This window comes from Pelophylax lessonae (assembly GCF_965119305.1).
Source record: "Pelophylax lessonae genome assembly, chromosome: 4".
In the NCBI taxonomy this organism is placed as follows: Eukaryota; Metazoa; Chordata; class Amphibia; order Anura; family Ranidae; genus Pelophylax; species Pelophylax lessonae.
In genome coordinates this window covers 619,039,845-619,062,383 of record NC_138771.1, presented here as the reverse complement: position 1 = coordinate 619,062,383, position 22,539 = coordinate 619,039,845, and the positions used below count along the sequence as shown (strand labels likewise).

The 22,539-nt window shown below is 39.9% G+C and overlaps 1 long non-coding RNA gene across 1 annotated transcript; it reads right to left on the bottom strand.

The window, feature by feature from the left end:
• Window positions 1-5,403: 5,403 nt before the first annotated feature.
• On the bottom strand, window positions 5,404-7,956 carry LOC309554301. The gene is made up of 3 exons (XR_014225225.1): window positions 7,834-7,956; window positions 5,544-5,648; window positions 5,404-5,507 (listed from the first exon to the last, which is right to left on the bottom strand). It is a non-coding gene; the product is annotated as an uncharacterized lncRNA (long non-coding RNA).
• Window positions 7,957-22,539: the final 14,583 nt, after the last annotated feature.

Below are 22,539 nucleotides of genomic sequence, written 5' to 3'. Positions count from 1 at the left end.
TAGCCACCATTCATACAGGGCCGGGTAAAACCTGGATGTGACAGAAATTAAAGTGACATAGGGTTAAATTTGGAAAATAAACAAAATGAAACATATATGGTAGTAGTATAGTGCATAGGGTAGACAATATACAAAAACAAATTATTACAGTGAGAAGTTAGGAGAGAAGAATAAAATAATGCAGTTCAAATAAAGCGGTAATAAACCTAAAACCAAAAATGTAATATATTGCAGCTAACCAATCATTAGTGTTAGATGTACTAGCAGATTTAAAGACACTAATACATTGAAGCCGAACTCCAGCTCACAATTCATATCCTTATGGGATAAAGGTTTTAGATAAATAAAAGCTGGCCATTGTAGGCTCCCCTATCAGTGTTAAATGTAAACTGACACATCTGGAAGAGAGCTTGTTCTTTTGAAAAAAAGAACTGCCAGGATCACTGGATGAAAATAGAAGAAAGAAAGGCTAAAAAAGAAAATGAATGCACACATCATATCTAACGTTGGTAAGCTGCAATATAATAAATGTTTTCTTTTAGGTTTAAGGGAGAAGTACATCCAAAGCTTGTTTGGCTGTAATTCTCCTGTGCATCACAGGAGTGCAGTTTGATTTAAAGCCTGCTCGTCGTCTGAGGTCACAGAGCGAGTCCAGGCTAGGGAAAGATCGCAACCATATGGTTAGGATTCACCCAAGAGCCTGGATTGGCACCTGGCTCAGCCTCTCAGTGAGCTGCTAAGAGCCTGAGCCAGCTGCTCCCACCCTCTCTACAGCGCAGCGCTCCTGTGAGTCACTCCTCCTAGAGACAGTAGGGGACAGATGCAGCATTGATGCAATGCTGTATCCTCCTTGGTAAGTATGATTAAAAAAAAAAAAGCCATATTTCTCTTTTAATACTGCTTTACTTTGGTCTACTTACTTGGGGGTGTAGTTGTTGCCAGAATGGTACCAGTGGTTGGAATCTCTGCAGTAGTTGGAGAATTCGTAGCACTTGGTAACGCAGTGTTAGTTTCTCCTGTTGTTTGGAAGGCTTCTGGTGTCACATTTGAAGTTGTCTGCACAGGCACATTGCTAGCTGAGTCTGCAGTACTTAGCTCCGGTAGCCTGGATGATTCAAGTGTAACTATCTCTGTTGATGTTAATGATTCCTTAGTAACTCTTGTTGTTGGGCTGTAAGAGTGAGCAGTAACTTGATCTGTTGGTGCTGAGGATCCTGCAGTGGTAGATGCAAATGTTTTGGAAGTTTCGGGAGATAATGCTTCAGATGGATTAAGAGTGACAGCTGTACGATTTTCTGTTGGATTTGGTGATGCCACAGAAATTGATGAAGATGTTGACTGCTCTAAAGTAAATGGTTTAGGTGTTGCAGATGTGTCTTGGGAAACAGAATCAGTCGGTTTAAAAGACCCATTAGTAACCCCTACAGTCGAAACTTCTACACTAGTGGCAAGTGTGCTGGTGAGTCTAGACGATCCAGCTGGGATAGTTTCATATGATGTGGATGATTCAGCTGTAACTTTTCCAGTTAAAGTTTGGAAATTAGTAGTAACCGGTTTTGGAGAACTAAATGACTTATCTGTAACCATTCCAGTTGGTATGGCTGAAAAAGAAGTACTCTGACTACTTGAGCTTGGCGAGTCAACTGGATTTGCTTGTGTGGATTTAGCGGTAAGTCGTGTTGTAGTACTGAACGATTCTGTATTGCTTGGTCCTGGTGATTCTGCAGTGAAAGGCTTAGATGATAGCAAGCTATCACCACTTATTGGTGCAGTTGGGCTAGCCGTCACAACAGTGAATCCATCAGCTGGACTAGTTGAATGAGTAGAAGACACTGTATTTGCTGGATTAGTTGAGCTAGATGTTACAGCAGTAATTAGGTCAGTTGGACTTAATGATTTTGTGGTCATTAATGTTGTCATAGATGACTCAACAGTAACTGACTTTGTTGTTCCAGATGTATCTGCAGTAAGGGAATTGGTTGGTTTTGATGACAGAGCAGAAGTAGGTTCAGGTGTTCCAGAAGATCTTGTAGTAACTATAGCTGACACAGTAGGAATTGATTGTTCAGTGACTGATACAGATAGCGTAGATGACCTATCAGTTTTCAATTGGGTTGATCCATATAGGTTTTCTGTATTGGGTTGAACTGTACTTACTGTTCTTGTTTGTATTTGACTTGTACTTGCAGAAATGTCAGTGCCTGTTTGTGACTGGCTCGTACTTGCAGAAACTTCAGTGCCTGTCTGTGATTGGCTCGTACTTGCAGAAACTTCAGTGCCTGTCTGTGATTGGCTTGTACTTGCAGAAACTTCAGTGACTGTCTGTGATTGGCTCGTACTTGCAGAAACGTCTGTGCCTGTCTGTGACTGGATTGTACTTGCAGGAATTTCAGTGCCTATCTGTGACTGGCTCGTACTTGCAGAAACTTCTGTGCCTGTCTGTGACTGGTTCGTACTTGCAGAAACTTCAGTGCCTGTCTGTGACTGGCTCGTACTTGCAGAAATCTCAGTGCCTGTCTGTGATTGGCTCGTACTTGCAGAAACTTCAATGACTGTCTGTGATTGTCTTGTACTTGAAGAAACTTCAGTGGCTGTCAGTGACTGGATCGTACTTGGAGAAACTTCAGTGCCTGTCTGTGACTGGCTCGTACTTGCAATAACTTCAGTGCCTGTCTGTGATTGGCTCGTACTTCCAGAAACGTCAGTGCCTGTCTGTGACTGGCTCGTACTTGCAGAAACTTCAGTGACTGTCTGTGACTGGCTCGTACTTGCAATAACTTCAGCACCTGTCTGTGGTTGGCTCGTACTTGCAGAAACTTCAGTTAATGTCTGTGACTGGCTTGTACTTGCAGAAACTTCAGTGACTGTCTGTAATTGGTTTGTACTTGCAGAAACTTTAGTGCCTGTCTGTGACTGGCTCGTACTTGCAGAAACTTCTGTGCCTGTCTGTGACTGGTTCGTACTTGCAGAAACTTCAGTGCCTGTCTGTGACTGGCTCGTACTTGCAGAAATCTCAGTGCCTGTCTGTGATTGGCTCGTACTTGCAGAAACTTCAGTGACTGTCTGTGATTGGCTTGTACTTGAAGAAACTTCAGTGGCTGTCAGTGACTGGCTCGTACTTGCAGAAACTTCAGTGCCTGTCTGTGACTGGCTCGTACTTGCAATAACTTCAGTGCCTGTCTGTGATTGGCTCGTACTTCCAGAAACTTCAGTGCCTGTCTGTGACTGGCTCGTACTTGCAGAAACTTCAGTGACTGTCTGTGACTGGCTCGTACTTGCAATAACTTCAGCACCTGTCTGTGGTTGGCTCGTACTTGCAGAAACTTCAGTTAATGTCTGTGACTGGCTTGTACTTGCAGAAACTTCAGTGACTGTCTGTAATTGGTTTGTACTTGCAGAAACTTTAGTGCCTGTCTGTGACTGGCTCGTACTTGCAGAAACTTCAGTGCCTGTCTGTGACTGGCTCGTACTTGCAGAAACTTCAGTGTCTGTCTGTGATTGGCTCGTACTTGCAGAAACTTCAGTGCCTGTCTGTGACTGGCTCGTACTTGCAGAAACTTCAGTGTCTGTCTGTGATTGGCTCGTACTTGCAGAACCTTCAGTGCTTGTCTGTGACTGGCTCGTACTTGCAGAAACATCAGTGTATGTCTGTGACTGGCTCGTACTTGCAGAAACATCAGTGTATGTCTGTGACTGACTCGTACTTGCAGAAGCTTCAGTGTCTGTCAGTGACTGGCTCGTACTTGCAGAAACATCAGTGTATGTCTGTGACTGGCTCGTACTTGCAGAAACTTCAGTGTTTGTCTGTGACTGGCTCGTACTTGCAGAAGCTTCAGTGTCTGTCTGTGACTGACTCGTACTTGCAGAAACGTCAGTGTATGTCTGTGACTGGCTCGTACTTGCAGAACCTTCAGTGCTTGTCTGTGACTGGCTCGTACTTGCAGAAACGTCAGTGTATGTGTGTGACTGGCTCGTACTTGCAGAAACTTCAGTGTCTGTCAGTGACTGGCTCGTACTTGCAGAAACGTCAGTGTATGTCTGTGACTGGCCCGTACTTGCAGAAGCTTCAGTGTCTGTCTGTGACTGGCTCGTACTTGCAGAAACGTCAGTGTATGTCTGTGACTGGCTCGTACTTGCAGAAACATCAGTGTATGTCTGTGACTGGCTCGTACTTGCAGAACCTTCAGTGTTTGTCTGTGACTGGCTCGTACTTGCAGAAACATTAGTGTCTGTCTGTGACTGGCTCGTACTTGCAGAAACGTCAGTGTATGTGTGTGACTGGCTCGTACTTGCAGAAGCTTCAGTGTCTGTCAGTGACTGGCTCGTACTTGCAGAAACGTCAGTATATGTCTGTGACTGGCTCGTACTTGCAGAAGCTTCAGTGTCTGTCTGTGACTGGCTCGTACTTGCAGAAACATCAGTGTATGTCTGTGACTGGCTCGTACTTGCAGAACCTTCAGTGCTTGTCTGTGACTGGCTCGTACTTGCAGAAACATCAGTGTATGTCTGTGACTGGCTCGTACTTGCAGAAGGTTCAGTGTCTGTCTGTGACTGGCCCGTACTTGCAGAAACGTCAGTGTATGTCTGTGACTGGCTCGTACTTGCAGAAGCTTCAGTGTCTGTCTGTGACTGGCTCGTACTTGCAGAAGCTTCAGTGTCTGTCTGTGACTGGCTTGTACTTGCAGAAACGTCAGTGTATGTCTGTGACTGGCTCGTACTTGCAGAAGCTTCAGTGTCTGTCTGTGACTGGCCCGTACTTGCAGAAACGTCAGTGTATGTCTGTGACTGGCTCGTACTTGCAGAAGCTTCAGTGTCTGTCTGTGACTGGCTTGTACTTGCAGAAACGTCAGTGTATGTCTGTGACTGGCCCGTACTTGCAGAAGCTTCAGTGTCTGTCTGTGACTGGCTCGTACTTGCAGAAACGTCAGTGTATGTCTGTGACTGGCTCGTACTTGCAGAAGCTTCAGTGTCTGTCTGTGACTGGCTCGTACTTGCAGAAAAGTCAGTGTATGTCTGTGACTGGCTCGTACTTGCAGAACCTTTAGTGCTTGTCTGTGACTGGCTCGTACTTGCAGAAACGTCAGTGTATGTCTGTGACTGGCTCGTACTTGCAGAAGCTTCAGTGTCTGTCTGTGACTGGCTCGTACTTGCAGAAACGTCAGTGTATGTCTGTGACTGGCTCGTACTTGCAGAAGCTTCAGTGTCTGTCTGTGATTGGCTCGTACTTGCAGAAGCTTCAGTGTCTGTCTGTGACTGGCTCGTACTTGCAGAAACTTCAGTGTCTGTCTGTGATTGGCTCCTACTTGCAGAAACTTCAGTGCTTGTCTGTGACTGGCTCGTACTTGCAGAAACGTCAGTGTTTGTCTGTGACTGGCTCGTACTTGCAGAAACTTCAGTGTCTGTCTGTGATTGGCTCGTACTTGAAGAAACTTCAGTGTCTGTCTGTGACTGGCTTGTACTTGCAGAAACTTCAGTGCCTGTCTGTGATGGGCTTATGCTTGAATAATCTTCAGTTGTTGCTTCTAAAGTGATTTCACTTTCACGAAAAGTTGTTTCTTCTGATGTATGACTTTCATGTACTTCAGATCTTGTATACATACTATATTCACTTCCTGTGTAATTCTCTGAATTCGTTGTAGATGTGAAAGCTGTAACAGTAAAAGACAAAACATTTGTTAGTTTAAAGGCAGAGTTTCGTATACTATTCTTAAAGGGGTTCTGTGCTGTTCCTTTAGCTTACAGGTGGCCATCACTGGCCTTATAATGATGCAGCAGTTCTGGGTCAGCAAACGCAACAGACTCATAAAGTTAATTTACTAAAGGCAAATAGACTATTCACTTGTCAAAGGAAGTTGCACTTTGCAAGGGAATATCCCCCGCCCCCCCCCCCCCAAAAAAAAAAAAAAAAACTGTATATCTGGTATTTACTTGAACATTCATGTTGAATTCTGTACACTAATAAATCTATCTAATTTTTGATTAAAAACAAAAAAACGAAATTGCAACTGATGGTAGAATAACTCAATAATTATAATGAAAAATATTTTTGAGTAGAACAATGCAATATAAATGCCTTCTATATTATACTCGCTTGATTTCATAGTGAAATTTTAGTACATATCAAAAAATAAAAAATAAAACTCATACATAAAATATGCTACTAACGTCTATAAAAACAAATTTGGTTAATTAGGGCTTGCACAAATCTATTAGCATATTTGATGCTAAAAACAGTAGCTTTGAATAAAGCAAGGAATGATCCAAGCCGCATGCAAATTATGGATCCCACAAGATATATAAAAGGCATATACATTTCTGAATATATCTGAGTCTGATGAACTAACCACAAAATTTGGCTCCCCAAACAATAGCATAAGGGATAACTTTTAACTAGAGACAGGTGACAGTAAAGTAAATTACAAAAAGATTTGGAATCCACTACATAAATGTGATTTGTGGTATATTTGGACATATATAAAAGAGATTAGCCAATACATTATCCAGTACATTTCCCAAAACTGGACTTTTAAGCTGTCATCGCAAACTACACACACACACACACATATATATATATATATATATGTATATATATATATATATACACACACACAGTATATATTTGGACTTATATAAATTAGTTCTTATTTAGGATAGAAGTCACTATTTAGTGAACAGTGAATATTTTGGTCCATGTTAGGCATAATAATGACTCACACAATCATTCTTGGGCTCTGATGTTTGCAGATTTTCCAGTTCTGTCTTGCAAACTTCAATTAAACAACTTGCATAACACATTTTTATTAAGCCCAACACATAGCACTATAACAACCAATACAAAAAGTTAAGGACTTTTAATATCATTTTGATTCTATTTTCTACAATGTCTAGGGATCAGCAAAAAATAAAGTTTTCATTTCTCTGAAGTCTTGTATTAAATTGTGAGATTGCAGCAAAATGTTGCCATTTTGGCAAAATTAATTGAAGTCTTGGGTAGGATTAAGATGGATTTTAAGGGAACAAGGATCTTTAAATAGTTCATGGGGATCACATAAGCTAATTTAAAGTATCCTGGACCTGTTCTAAACTTCTAATGCCAAAAATACAGCCAGTCATTAGCATCATTATTTTATTTTTTTCACAGAAAGAAAGTATAAAGGCAAAAAAATAAAGCAAAAACTTGAAAATGAGAGTACACAAACGACAATCAAACACATACAAACAAAGTAAAAAGAAATTAACAAAGAATGCTAAATGAAATAAACTAAACTACTCTAAATAGACCCAAAATTTACCATCTAAATACATAAAAAAAGAAACACACACACATATATATATATATATATATATATATAATTTTTTTTTTTTTCAAGTAAATTCCACCTAAGCAACTCAATGAGCAAATTAAGATGTTCTGCATTGGCAAAATGTTGACAATTAGCAAATTGTTAATTTTGTTAAAAAATTATTCAATGTAACCATCTCTGACCATGACTGACATTGAGTGCTACTACCACCAGCAGTATTACTACTAGCAATCCCTCAATTTCTTTGCTACTACTGCTAACACTAAACCACATATTTATAAAGCTGTAAATATGACATTCACCAAACAATCACTGCAGCTGAATCTTCATGGTGTCTGTGCATTAAATTACAGATATTGATCCACCTGAAGTGAATGTTAAGTGAATGTCACATTTACCGCTTTAAAAAAAAATTCCCATTATATTGTTACTATTAATAATAGTTATTATAATAATAGCAAAAAAATAAAATAAAAAATCAACTTCATTAATCTACTAAATCACTGACATATAATAAGCAAACACTTACCCATTGCCCAACAGGCAGATAACAGCAGGGCTTTGTATATCCATGAGGTGCCCATGTTTAAGGTTTTTTCAGCGTTGCGGTCTTGCTCTCCTTTTCCTATAGGTATTATGTCTCTCGTATGGAACCTCTGGGTACGACTGAATGACTGTGAGCTGATGCTGTGTTATATATCCACTCTGAACAATTTATGATGGATAAACTGACGTATACACAGGCGGAGCCCTGAGATGCTGATAAACAACAATAAGCAGATCATTATTTCCAATAGCAGTCCACAGACGTAAGATGCAGTAACAAGGAGCAAAGTCTGCATTGAGTCTTAGAGCTTACGAAGAATCCCTTGGCAGTGACGCCAGCAAATCAGGTGACTCTAAATAACTTCAGTTGAAAGTGATTGTTTCAGGGATCAGAATATTAACAACATTCTCACCATTATACATTCTTTGACACTTTTTAAAATTCTGTCACATCGACACATTTCACAAGCCAGGGCTGTTCAAGAATATTTTGTTTTGTAAAAATATATATATATATATATATATATATATATATATATATATATATATATATATATATGTAAATCTACAATACATATATACAATAAAAATACAGCATTTAACCACTTAAGCCCCGGAAGATTTTACCCCCTTCCTGACCAGGGCCTATTTTGCGATTCGGCACTGCGTGATTTTAACGGACAATTGCGCAGTCGTGCGACGATGTACCTAAATTAATTTGAAGTCCTTTTTTTCCCACAAACAGAGCTTTCTTTTGGTGGTATTTGATCACCTGTGCGATTTTTTGATCATGCGCTATAAACAAAAAAAGAGCGTCAATTTTGCAAAAATAACAATATTTTTGCAAAAATTCCTCCCCGGCGGCGCTTGCTTGCTCCCCAGACCCTCACAGGCTAGCGACGTAGTCCTACATCGCTTTGCCTGTGGGGGCTGACCACCGCAGTAAATAGTCGTGCGGCGGTCGGGAAGCGGTTAAAGAAAGACTGTCACCAGCTCATTCAGGGCAGAGTAAAAGCACCTCTTCATAGGTAACCCCCCCCCCTCCCCAGGATGGTATACAAAGCTCCCAACTGTCCCTGATTTTGAGGGACTGTCCCTGATTTGGAACAAAGTCCCTCTGTCCCTCTTTCCTCCTTAGTGGTCCCTCATTTTGGTCTGATCTGTATAGTTGTATATAAAATGCACTTTTTCTCTTTCAAAAAGAGTCTCCCAGTGCTAAAGCTTTCATTCAGTTTCTAATTTGCTGCATTTGTAAATTTCAAAAGACAGTATAAAGGAATAGCAGTGGTAGCAAAAAAAAAAACACTTGTGGGTTTAATTATTCTTTATTTTGTATGATTCTCCTTTACGTTGGCTTGGCAGGGGGTGTGTCCTATGCCATTGCCTACATACGTTTGCTAATAGGTGACCCTTGTTCCCATCTCAGAAAGTTTGGAGGTATGGGGTATACTCCCTTATCTGTGCCCCCTCACTGCCTCCCTGCAGCCCAGGTGTCAGGTAGTGCCAAAAACTTACCCAGGTAGATGACATCACTCCCACCCCCATATAAATTGTCTGCACAGGTGGAGAACTGTACATGGTGGAGCAAGTAGGTGGTACATAAGGCCTCTTTGCCAGCACACCATTCTGAGTACTTGGGGTACCAAAGAGCCCAGTGCTCAATGTTGTTTTTGGGGGGTACAGCCCTGAAGGCAAGTGTGTGTGTGTATGTATATATATATATATATATATATATATATATATATATATATATATATATATTATAAATCAATATATTTATTTATAAATTTAGATTATTTTTTTTTATATGTTTTTTTTTTTTTTTTGCCTGACAATTTTAAAAAATAAATATTTAATCCCAAATTAACTCTTAGTTAAACCATTAGCTGAATGGGATTCCAAATGGACCAAATAAGATGTATGCCTTATTTTTCGTAATACGGTGCACTACAAAGAATGGTAGTGCCTTTCTATGGATTGTGGTACACTGCAATGCCTGTCTGTTGGTATGTTGGAGCACCGTTAGTAATGATTGGCACTGCTGTAAGCTGTTTGCCCTGGGGCACCTGGCAGGAGATAAGGGCCAGGAGCGCTGGTGTGGGGCCTAAGAAGAGGAGGGTGGGGGCTGCTCTGTTCAAAACCACTGCACAGAGTAGGAAATTATGACATGTTTGTTATTAAAAAAATAATAAAAAAAAAACATGCCTTTCATATTACTTTAAGCAGCCTAAAGATTATTTTTTACATACAAAGATTATGCAAGTATTATGCAAACCACGAGTGGGCTCCACAAAGAGATGAGGGGATTTTTGTTGGGTGGGGGAGTCGGGGGGGGGGGGGGGGGAAGCAGGGGGTAAGAATTGTTCTAGGAAAGCAAATTCGGGGGGTGTGCTAGGAAAGGGGGATTTGTGTTGGGGGGGATGGGGCAGAGGATTTGTGCTAGAAGGGGGGATTTGTGGTGTTTTTGCTTGAAGAGGTGATATGGTGGAGCGGGGAGGGTGGATGTGCTAGGAGAGGACATTTTTTGGGGAGATTTGTGCCAATAGGAATGATTGGGGGCATTTGTGCTAGGGGGGGGAATGTTGGGGGTATTTGTTCTAGGAGGCGGAATTGTGCTACGAGAGGGGATTTATTTGGAGTGGGGGGGGGATATGTACTCGGGAGGGGGGTATTTGAGGAGTAGAGGATTTGTGCTAGGAGTGATCTTTTTCTTTTTTTAGGGGGGATGTGTGCTGGGAGAGAGAGAGAGGGGATTTGAGCTTGGAGGGGGGATGGGGCGGGGGCAAAGGCTTGTGCTGGAAGGGGGGATTTCAGTAGATTAGTGTTCATTTTTTTTTTTTTTTTGGGAGGGGGGATAATGCTCATACATCTGGGGGGGGGGTGCAGTTGGGCATGTGTGCCCTGGGCTCTAGATGGCCTTGTCCTGTCATTGGCTAACAGAGCACTAAAAGGTACAAGTGCTGCTTATTTATTGTGAGGAACTCATTATGGGACACTCTATTAGTCAGGTACTGACTTGAGTTTAGTTAGTGGCTGCAGATGTTTTGTTTGTTTAATGCAATGAACATGCTGTACACAGCCCTCCTGCATTAAACCTGCATTTATTTGCTACATTGCTGAGCAAAACTCCTGGGTGTCCCTGTTTCGTGCATGGTTTACTGTTGCCACTTCTAGTTTAGCCTCTTGTGACTCTTCAAAATATGCGGAAACCTCCACTTACACAAACTATCTCTTTTTGTTAAAACTTTAATCCTAAATCTTTTCTGAGAGTAGACTCCTTAGATGATAAACCTACTCAATATTAGAAGATAGTGAGGTGTTTTATACCCATTCAGTGACTCATGTACAATGTCACAATATCCATAAAGATTGAAAGATTCAGGGAACAACAGTTCATTCTTCATCTTGACGTAAAGTCAGGGTAATTTCACCATCATAAATTAATTTCTCAAGAATATCAGACCTTTCAGCTTATGTCAGTGGAGTTATCAATGAAACTGCCAACATGGGGGAAAGGGTTGGTGAGGTTATAAGTCTAAAAAAAAAAAAGAAAGAAGATTAGCTGGTGAGAGAGCTATGAGATGTGCACAGACTTATTCCCTTCTTAGATTTGGATACAGGTACAAGCCGTGAATGCTGTCTTAGCCTCACTAAGAGGGTACTGATACGGTTCTAATAGGGTACTGATATGGTACTATTAGGGTCCTGATACGGTCCTGATAGGGTACTGATAGTGTATCGATAGGATAGGGTACTGATACAGTACTGATAGGGTACTGATACAGTACTGATAGGGTAATATTAGGGTACTGATACGGTCCTGATAGGGTACTGATATGGTACTGATAGTGTATCGATAGGATAGGGTACTGATAGAGTACTGATAGGATACTGATACAGTACTGATAGAGTACTGATAGGGTACTGATACAGTACTGATAGGGTACTGATACGGTACTGATAGAGTACTGATAGGGTACTGATACAGTACTGATAGGGTACTGATACAGTACTGATAGAGTACTGATACAGTACTGATAGGGTACTGATACAGTACTGATATTGTACTGAGAGGGTACTGATTGGATACTGATAGGGTATTGATACGATACTGATAGTGTACTGATACGATACTGATAGGGTACTGAGAGGGTAGGGTACTTATAGAATACTAATAGTGAACACTAGGATGAACAGACTAATTTTAGTGATTGATATTGCAGCAAAATTAGCAATTTTGTAAAATTAGACTTGAAGTAGAAATTCTCATTCTTCTCATAACTAGTGAGAGAGCTATGAGATGTGCACAGACGTATTCCCTTTTTAGATTTGGGTACAGGTACAAGCCATGAATGCTGTCTGAGCTTCACTGTTAGGGTACTGATATAGTCCTAATAGGGTACTGATTTGGTACTGAGAGGGTACTGATAGGATACTGAGAGGGTACTGATAGGGTAGTGATACGGTACTGATAGGATACTGATATGGTACTGATAGGGTACTGATATGGTACTGAGAGGGTACTGATAGGATACTGAGAGGGTACTGATACGGTACTAATAGGGTACTGATATGGTACTGAGAGGGTAGGATACTGATAGGATACTAATAGTGAACACTAGGGTAATAAGACTCATTTTAGTGATTGGTATTGCAAAAAAAAATAGCAATTTTGTAAGATTAGACCGAAGCAGAAATTCTCATTCTTCTCCTAGCTGGTGAGATCGCTATGAGATGTGCACAGACGTATTCCCGTTATAGATTTGGGTACAGGTACAAGCCATGAATGCTGTCTAAGCTTCACTGACAGGGTACTGAAACGGTCCTGATAGGGTACTGATATGGTACTGATAGGGTATAGATAGGATAGGGTACTGATACGGTACTTATAGGGTACTGATATGGTACTGATAGGGTTTTGATAGGATAGGGTACTGATATGGTACTGAGAGGGTACTGATACGGTACAGATAGGATACCGATATGGTATTGATATGATACTGATAGGGTACTGATACGGTACTGACAGGGTATCAATATGATACTGATAGGGTACTGATATGGTACTGATCGGGTATTGATATGATACTGATAGGGTACTGATACGGTACTGACATGGTACTGATATGGCGCTTTTCCACTGCATAGAACCGTACCGGCTCGGCACGCTTTTGTGCTTTTCCACTGCGGTACCGCATGGTATAGGGTCGGAACGGTTCGGTACGGTACGGTATAGGTTTGCTTTTCCACTGCATGGAACCGAACGGTACGGTACGGTACGGCTCGGAAAAAACAGTACCTACTCGATTGTGGTTCCAACAGGTACCAAACTGGTGCCATATCCCAAAATCCTTTGCATGCAGTCACTACTAGCCACTGATTGGTCAGAGAATCACACCCACCCCGTTGTTATCCCACCCACTTAACTTTAGTACTACTTTAGTGGAAAAGAAAACCTATACCGTACCGTACCGAACCGTTCCGACACTATACCATGCGGTACCGCAGTGGAAAAGCAAACCGGGCCAAGCAGGGCCGAGTAGAGCCGAGCCGGTACTAGCCGGTACTTGCAGTGGAAAAGTGCCATTACGGTACTGACATGGTACTGATAGGTTACTTTAATGGTACTGATAGGGTATTGATATGATACTGATAGGGTACTGATACGGTACTGATAGGGTATTGATATGATACTGATAGGGTACTGATACGGTACTGACATGGTACTGATATGGTACTGATACGGTACTGATAGGGTATTGATAGGGTACTGATACGGTACTGACATGGTACTGATAGGGTACTGATATGGTACTAATAGGGTACTGATAGGGTACTGAAAGGGTAGGGTACTGATAGGATACTAATAGTAAACACTAGGGTAAACAGACCTATAATAGTGATTGACATTGCAGCAAAATTAGCAATTTTGTAAAATTAGACTGAAGTAGAAATTCTAATTTTTGCTCATGCTGCTTAGGTGAGCTTTGCTTGAAACAAAAATCTATTTCTATTTAGAGTTTTTATTATTTATTTCCTTTGTTTTGGGGATGTATTTAGAAGAGTTTAGTTTATTATTTTTGGTGATCTTGAATTTTTTTTTGTTGTGTATAATATCATTATTTGTGTACTTTCATTTAAAGAGTAACTCCACTTTTCTGGGTGAGCAATACACATTGCAAGGGTTTTAACAGATTTAGTAGCATATTGTTATCTTTTGTTAATCTGAAGAAATAGCTGTTTGTTTTTATATGCTTAGTGAATCTGTATGGGAGTGATTTTATAGTTATCAATCAGCTGCTGTACCGGCAGGGTTCTAATGAGGAAAGTGGCAGGGTCTGCATCCATTTAGACTTGATTTCCCTTTGGGTGTATCTCACCAAAAATGTTATTTTTGCTGCAGTGGATGCCCAAAATTTGACTTGAATATTAGTGGAGACTTCGTAGGAAAAACATGGATGAGTTTGGGGTGGAGGGACTTGTCCTGGCCTCAACCCGATAGAATACCTTGAACTAGAGCGCAGACTATGAGCCAGGCTTTCTCTCCAACATCATTGCCTGATCTCACAAATGTGCTTCTGGAAGAATGGTCAAACATTCCCATAGACACACTCCTAAACCTTGTGGACAGCCTTCCCAGAAGAAGAGTTGAAGTTGTTATAGCTGCAAAGGGTGGGCCAAATCAATATTGAACCCTAAACCTAAACCTTGTGGGCAGCCTTCCCAGAAGAGTTGAAGCTGTTATAGCTGCAAAGGGTGGACCAACTCAATATTGAACCCTACTAAGACTGGGAAGCCATTAAAGTTCATGAGCATGTAAAGTCAGGCGTCCCAATACTTTTGAAAATATAGTGTATTTTGGTACAAATGTTGTCCCACACATTAAACATGTTAGGTAGTGCTGCACACCCGTGAGTGAGAGCAATAATTATAGGGCCACAAATCACTGTTATTTCTAAATGAATGGTCTGTAATGGCTTTTATTGTGCCACCTATTTTTGGTGCCAAAGTTTGTAATTGATTCCCAGATGTAAGACTTGACATGTTTGGTACATATTTACTAGACACAAGCTCACCTTTTCTATTTTAGCAAAAACTTGGGTAACTTATTGTGTCTGTGTGCACTACAATTAACTTTAGCTCTGTCTGACACCCATGAAATAGACAGGAAGGAGGGGGAGGTTTTCCTCCACTTCCTGTTCTGAATGACACCTGTCAGATAGACAGGAAGTGATAATAAATCTCACAAATGGAGATACAGATCACTGTAAAAAGTTGTCTGGGGTTCTAGGAATTCCATACTTTATTCTAAACCAAAAAAAAAAAAAAAAGAAAAAATTTGAATGTTGCAGAGATTTAAAGTAACGCTGTCAGTTGTAATATTCCATGAAAGAAAAAAGATTTATATTTACTTTTTTATTAGGCAGTGTAATAAACCTTTGCTCTTTAGAAAATCTAAAGGCACCGATATTTTCAGACTCTTCTAGGTGTGTCAAATAATGTAGAGAGCGCACCAGCCTTGTGCATTATCTTTTGCAACAATTTATTGTCATAAAAGTATTCACATCATACTCACAAACGTGAAGAAATTACAGGCAAGTTAAAAAGTATATGTCCACCAAATTCTCCATTCAGCGTGGTCTAATAATTGGAGACAGTCCTGGAAACATTGTTTTCATCTAATTGATCTACTTTTAAAATCTTCTTGTGATCTTGTCCCCTTTGCGCCTGGCATTATCTGCACCTCAGTCCTGGGGGAGACCACGCCTGTGATGCCTTCACTTTCCTCTCTCAGTTTGGATCTCATTTTTTTCTCTTGCTTAACTGACCTTTGAGACAATTAAGGTATTTTTTTTTGTATAGATTCTTTATTTTGATTTTTTTAATTATTTTTGATGTTCTGGTGCAACAATATATGAATTCCTTTCCCCCTTTAGATACTTTATATGTATCCAATGCTCCTGATGAATGGACGGAGGTCCAAGAAACGCGTCGAGCCTTAAAAATTTTTTTTATTTTATCTTACTTATTCCAGCCAATTATGAAGTGATATATGAACAGTTTTTATATTGTAATTATTACTTTCAGAGATCTTATATGAGATCCTACCCCATTGTACCTATGCTTTCAATGTGAATTGTATACTGTGTAATTTATTGTCATTTTACAATCTTCTGTAATTGTCTAGATTTATATGAAATATTTATATTCAATTGTCTTATGGAATAAAAATTCCCCCTTTTTACTTCAATGCCTCATTTAAAGTCCCATTAATCTCTCTTTTTTCGATATACATTAGGGATGGAGGCTATTTAATTACATTATGTGTGGCAGACCAGAATTTGTTTTTTGTTTAAAAATTTAGATTTTTAAATTTTTTGGGGGAATTTCATATAAAAAATGTGAAAAATATTGTTATTTTTTCAAAATTGTCGCTCTTTTTTTGTTTATAGCGCAAAAAATAAAAATCCCACAGGTGATCAAATACCACCAAAAGAAAGCTCTGTTTATCGGAAAAAAAAGAAACATCAATTTCATTTAGGTACAGCATCGCACGTCCGTGCAATTGTCCGTTAAAGTCACGCAGTGCCGAATCGCAAAATAGGGCCTAGTCTTTGAGCAGCTAAATCCTCCGGGGCTTAAGTGGTTAAAAATGGCACCAGACAAGGATGACCCTTATCACCTTTGTTATTTATACTAACACTGGAGCCTTTCATTTGCACAATTGACATGACACCGTCAATCAAAGGTTTTGAGATAGGTATTAAAACTTTGAAATTGCAGCATACGTGGATAACCTGTTATTCTTTCTAACACAGCCACACACATTGATTCCCAATTTACTACAAGCTTTCTCCAACTATGGCTTTATCTCTAATCTTAAAATAAACTACACAAAATCAGACGCCATTAATCTTACACTTCCATTGAGCATAAAAGAAAGGGCACAACAGAACAACTCCAGTGGGTCCCTAATACATTTAAATATTTGGGTGTCAGGCTCACACCAAAACGAACAGACTTTTTTCGCACACAACCATTACTACACCAAATATCACTAGAGCTCTCTAAGTGGTCTCTTAACCTCCCTGGCGGTATGATTATGTCAGGAATTACATACCAAAAGCGGTACAATTGTTTTCATGGAAATTTGGCGTTATGTATTATAGGCCTACAATTCTTAGTAATTACTGACTTAAACCTGACCAAAACAAGAGTCTAGTAGACATCCCAGATGTGATAAATTTGAAACACAAACGCGTGAATTATAATCGAATCAATAATATTATTTTATTATTTAATATATAATATATATAATAAAATTATATTATTGATTAGATTATAATTCATGCATTATATATTATATATAGATATATGTGTGTATATATATATATATATATATATATATATATATATATATATATATATATATATATATATATTATTATTATACAGGATTTATATAGCGCCAACAGTTTGCGCAGCGCTTCACAATGTGAAGGAAGACAATACAGTTACAATACAGTTCAAAACAGGAGGAACTAGAGGGCCCTGCTCGTTAGAGCTTACAATCTAGAAGATATATATATATATATAACGCATGAATTATAATTGAATCAATAATATAATTTTATATATATATATATGTGTGTGTGTGTATATATATATATATATATATATATATATATATATATATATATATATATATATATATATATATATATATACACATATATATATATACACATATATATATATATATAAAATTATATTATTGATTCAATTATAATTCATGAGCAATGAGAGATCATCGCTGGATCGCCAGGAGAAGGTAAGAGAACACCGCTGCGCTCTCTGCAATCCACCCCGAGCGTGACTCGGGGTTACCGCTCCTGCAATGAAAAATCCACCCCGAGTCACGCTCGGGATTACCGCCAAGGAGGTTAAATACTTTTCCTGGTTTGGCAGAGCTGCCATCATTAAAATGACTGTACTCCCAAGATTGTTATACCTTTTCCGCACACTGCCCGTTACTGTTCTGGACAGTTATTATAAACAGTTACAAACTACAATGAAGAATTTTCTGTGGGCACACAAAAAACCTTGCATTATTCTACGTTTACTCATGAAATCCAAGGCCGCAAGAGGGTTGGGCTTCCTAAACTTCAGGCTCTATTGCTACGCCTCCCATTTGGCCAGAATTATGGACTGGCATTGCCATTGGGTGTCTCTGGAAGAAAATTTCACAGATGTTCCTTTGAAATTCTCACCGTGGATTCCATGGTCCAGATGCCCACTAGGCCTCATACAACATTAAATAATAGGTAGAACCTTGCAAATATTTCACAAACTTCTGTAAGTTTCCGCATTTCAACATCCCCAGGGCCACTAACGACCTTCTTCAACAACCCAGACTTTCCCCCTGGCTTGGGTTCAAAAACATTTTTCTCTAGTGACTCAACACCATTGTTAGTCAAACATTACATGAACACAGGTTGGATTAAATCATATGAGTTGTTGGGTGGACTTTCACCCCTTACTTTCCCCCACTGGAGATACAATCATATTTGCCACTACTTTTTTTCTTCCAAGAAAAAGGATGACATAACTAGAATCCTGACCCCATTTGAATCCATTTGCTTGACTGGCAACCATACCAAAAAACAACCTCCCTGATGTACTCATTTCTCCAAGAAGCAGACATAGCGGACCAGAACGGTTTTAGAGGTAAATGGGAATCTGCTCTCCAACAACACTTCTCAGGCACACAATGGGAGAATGTTTGTATTCTAGCGCACAAATGTTCAATCAGCAAAAGACTACAGGAAACTTCCTATAAACTACTAATACAATGGTACGCTACACCAGTGAAGGTGAAAAAGTGTTACCTGCAGCCCTTTGACTTGTGTTGGAGATGCAGTGATGAGAAAGGGGACATGGTACTTATCTGGTGGGAGTGCCCTATAATAGCTTCCTAAATCTTTACAAAAAGTGCAGCGCTAAAGTAATTTGAATAATAATGTGGCAAGTGGAGAACCACAAAAAAAACATATACAATATAAGCAAAATAGTGTCCAAAATACTGAATAAAGTCCCAAAACAGAAATGCAAATGAAAATGAATCCGCATGCAAGGTGTTGAGGAGAACAATCCTTTTCAGTGACACCCAGGGAAAAGTGAAGGATGGGGACACCTCTGTGCACAAGTATCACAAGCAGCTTACCAGAACTCCTTGGCTACTCAATTTAATGAGACAGCCTCTCCCAGCAAGATGTTATACCAATGTCACCAGCGGTTGTCAAGCTCCAATGCTTCATAATCACTCCATCATATAAGCATGAGTATATAAAAAGAATAAAAGCCCATAGCGTAATTCCGTAACATATAAAATCCAATTTATTAAAAGAATACTACTCACAGTGAGAAGGTAAAAAACAGGTACATAGAACAGTGCGGCGTCCCGCAATTGTCCAAAACAGCATCAAGCAATGTAAAGCAGCCGGCTCCGTAAGGGGGCGTGTGGACTTTGCATCTGGAGTCGCCAACGTTTCGTCATCAAAAGACTTCGTCTGGGCGCCCAGACGAAGTCTTTTGATGACGAAACGTTGGCGACTCCAGATGCAAAGTCCACACGCCCCCTTACGGAGCCGGCTGCTTTACATTGCTTGATGCTGTTTTGGACAATTGCGGGACGCCGCACTGTTCTATGTACCTGTTTTTTACCTTCTCACTGTGAGTAGTATTCTTTTAATAAATTGGATTTTATATGTTACGGAATTACGCTATGGGCTTTTATTCTTTTTATATACTCATGCTTATATGATGGAGTGATTATGAAGCATTGGAGCTTGACAACCGCTGGTGACATTGGTATAACGTCTTGCTGGGAGAGGCTGTCTCATTAAATTGAGTAGCCAAGGAGTTCTGGTAAGCTGCTTGTGATACTTGTGCACAGAGGTGTCCCCATCCTTCACTTTTCCCTGGGTGTCACTGAAAAGGATTGTTCTCCTCAACACCTTGCATGCGGATTCATTTTCATTTGCATTTCTGTTTTGGGACTTTATTCAGTATTTTGGACACTATTTTGCTTATATTGTATATGTTTTTTTTGTGGTTCTCCACTTGCCACATTATTATTCAAATTACTTTAGCGCTGCACTTTTTGTAAAGATTTTGGTTATTGATCACTGTTAGTTGATTTTGGTGCTAGCTGCTCACATAATTCATATCGAATACACTGTCATTTATTTAACTTAGCGCAGGAATTTTTTTCTCTCCCTTTATATAATAGCTTCCTACTGGAGTAAGATCAGTAAAATGATCCTCCGTATAACTGACACCAAAATTAAGCTCACACCAGCTTCTTGCCTTCTCCACATTTCTAATTACCCCTTAAATAAATATAAACGCTCGTTGACCAAACACCTTCTGAACGCTGCAAAGTCCCTGATCCCTAAACACTGAAAAACATCAATGGTACCCTCAATTAGAGAGTGGATTCGTTCAGTAAACAGTATCTCTGAGATGGAAGAGACACTTGCTATTGCTCATGAAAACTCCGACAAATTCCAAAGAACATGGTCTCCCTGGTTTCAATTTAAATACTCTGATACATATGATAGCTTGATGATGGGCTGAATACATTCCTGGTGTCTTGTTTTAATATTCAGTAATACAGACCTCAAATTTCTGTGACTTATGATAAACTCTCAATAATCTTACGATTTACATATGCTCTGGTAGCTCCCAATGCGGACATGCTAACTTACTACTCTTCTCCCTTTTTTTTTTCTCCTCCCCTTCTCTCTGATATTATATCACTTCTTTCTCACTATTTTAGTTCTCCCAACCACACTTAAGTCCCTTGTCGCTTTATTACCTAAGAAAAACAACGGACTTCAACGCAAATATTTGCATAATGATGTTTATTCTTGACATATGTATGCTTTAACCACTTTACCACCGGAGGATTTTGCGTCCAGGCCACTTTTTGCGATTCGGCACTGTGGGACTTTAACAGACAATTGCACGGTCATGCAATGCCGTACCCAAACAAAATTTACATCCTTTTTTCCCCACAAACAGAGCTTTCTTTTGGTGGTATTTGATCACCTGTGCGATTTTTACTTTTTGCGCTATAAACAAAAAAATAGCAACAATTTTGAAAAAATAACAATATTTTTCACATTTTTTTATATGAAATTCCCCCCCCCCCCCAAAAAAAAATGTAAAAATCTAAATTTTTTATCATTTTAGGCAAATTTGTTTTCTGCTACATATTTTTGGTAAAAAAAAAAATCGCAATAAGCGTATTTTGATTGGTTTGCGCAAAAGTTATTGCGTTTACTAACTAAGGGAAAGATTTCTGTCATTTTTGGTGTTTTTTTTTTTTTTAACGAGTAATGGCGGCGATCTTCGATTTTTTTTTGCGGGACTGCGACATTGCGGCGGACAGATCGGACCCTTGACTGACATTTTTGACACTTTTGGGGGTACCAGTGACATTACTACAGTAATCAGTGCTATACATATGCACTGTTACTGTAAAAATGACACTGGCAGGGAAGGGGTTAATTTTATTGGAGAGGGAGGGGTTAGTCTATGCCTGGTGCTTATTGACATGTGTGGGGGGAGGTGACTGAGTGACATAGGGACAGATCGCAGGTTCAGCTATGCTGAACCCTGCAATCTGACACTGCCTGTCACTTAGGAGATCCGCCCGGTTTGTTTACACAAGCGGGCGGATCTCCTCACTCGATTCCCCGACGATCGGGGAAGAGCGGCGGTGATCACCGCTGCTCCTCCCCTGGCCCGACTCCCGCTGTAACTGAATACAGTGGGAGCGAGCCTCCGGCGGCGCGCGCGCACCACCCACAAGGGGAGGAGTCCAGCGACGTAGGGCTACGTTGCTGGACGGGAACGAGCCACTTTGCCACAGTACAGTCAACGTGACTGGTCGGCAAGTGGTTAAACCTTTTTCATTCACAATGTAACTAAGCAACTGTTGCTGTCAGATGACTTGACGGTCTCAATTGTTACTTGAATATACTCAACAAAAAAAAATCTTTCTTTGTTAAAAAAAAAAAAAATCACAATTTTCCATCCTTTTAGGTCAATTTGTATTCTGCTACATATTTTTGGTAAAACAAAATCGCAATAAGGAGATTTTGATTAGTTTGCGCAAAAGGTATTGAGTCTACAAACTAGGGGAAAGATTTATGTAATTTTTATTTATTTATTTTTTTTACTAGTAATGGCAGCGATCTGCGATTTTTGGCGGGACTACAACATTGCGACGGACAGATCAGACCCCTAACTGACATTTTTGACATTTTTGGGGGGACCAGGGACATTACTACAGTAATCAGTGCTATAAATATGCACTGTTACTGTAATAATGACATTGGCAGGAAAGGGGTTAACCCAGAGGTGATCAAAGGGTTAAGTGTGAGTCTAGGGGAGTGTTTACTAACTGTGGGGGGAGGGGCTTGTGAAATGACCACAATTACCTGTGTTCCTATATAGCAAGATCACAGGCACTTTATGATAATTTCAGAGCGAAGAAAGGTCGGCTGTGTTTACAACAGCTGACTATCCTTCTCTCTCAGCGGGGAGCAATCGCGGCCGATGACCCCGTAGGTCGGCATCACCGCTGCCTAGTTGGGGCAGGAGCGTGCTGCTGTCAGCG